This window comes from Gavialis gangeticus, unplaced genomic scaffold (assembly GCF_001723915.1).
Source record: "Gavialis gangeticus isolate Ggan-Ray unplaced genomic scaffold, GavGan_comp1, whole genome shotgun sequence".
NCBI lineage: Eukaryota > Metazoa > Chordata > Crocodylia > Gavialidae > Gavialis > Gavialis gangeticus.
Window position 1 is genome coordinate 147100965 of NW_017728992.1, and position 1361 is coordinate 147102325.

The window sequence follows — 1361 nt, forward strand, 5'->3', positions numbered from 1 at the left end:
AATTAGACACAGGACCTCCCCAAGTGTCCCGCTGATCTCCCTGCCCCAGGCAATTTGTTGCTTTGCTTTCTACTCCCAGCCCTGTGCTGCCTGATCTGCTGCTCTGCCTTTTCCTTTCTGCTCTGTCCTGCCTGCCCCATCCCTGATCTGCTACTCTCACACGCAGAGGCTGTCTGTGCCATTTGTGACACATGTGCCACATGTTGGCCACCCCTGCCGTACTGAATTTCATAGATTTAACCATTCAGAGCTAGGGCAAGCTGTTTGCCTACGGCCGTGGTTCCCAACCTTTTTAGACTTGAGACACCACTCATCAGACGCAAGGTATCCACTGGGGGAAAATGCCAGCTCTTATTTTCACACATTTTTGATGACACAAAAATGAGAGAGCAATTCTTTTGTTGCAAAAACCTCAGAGAGACCCCCAACAGGTCAGGCTGTTTTTAATACAGTAGATTCCTATTTGAAATCACTGGATTTATCTTGTGAATCACGCTTGCACACCTAACACTGCTAGTACTGCCCCCATACCGCGGTTGAGAATCATTGCCCTAAGAAAGCAAAGATTTCCCATTTCCACCTTCCTCTTTGCCCAACCTAAAGGAATGGCTTTCTTCCACTGGAAGTACTTGTTACATCTCACCGAGGAAGTTGGTTTTAAATACAGTGACCCCTTTTCAGAATGAATAATCAAGTCTGTAATCAGGAGGTACAGAATCTAATTATGAGAGGGCCCCCCTCCCACTGCTTCAGGAAGGAAACTAGTGGCTGGGGGGTCAGGTGTCCCCCTTGCCCTTAACTCCCCACCTTTTCCCCCCTGCAGCCTTTCTGCCCCTGCTACCACCTGCAACCCCCCACCCAGCTCCCCACAGCCTCTGCCCACCGCCCTCCTCGGGGTCACACCATGCTAGGTCTCTGTTCCCTCCCCAGGGCAGCGCCTGGAGGCTCAGCCTTTGCCAGGCGGGGCAGCAGCCATGTCCCCCTGATTGCCTGGGCAGGAGACAGGTCCAGGTGCCCCCTGCTTGGGAGGGAGCCCACCCGGCTGTGCCTGGAAAGGGAGCGGGGCAGAAGCTGGGGAGGGCAAAGGGGGGGAAGGGCAGGAGGATGCTGCGGGCTGACCTCAGAGCTGCCTGCCCCCCGCGCTCTGCGTGTGAATTTAAGACGGGGGGGGATGTCCTGTCTTAGATTTGAGTAACTCGTGTGTTTTCTGCAGGTATAGACACACTGGGCGCTTCCCCAGCAGCGGGGGGCGGCTTGAGGCTGAAGCCCACACCAAGGTAACTCGGAGCCGGCGGAAAGCGGGTGCGGGGGGGGCGGGGGTGAAGGAAGGGGCGCGGGTCCCGGGAGCTCGCGCGCAGCAG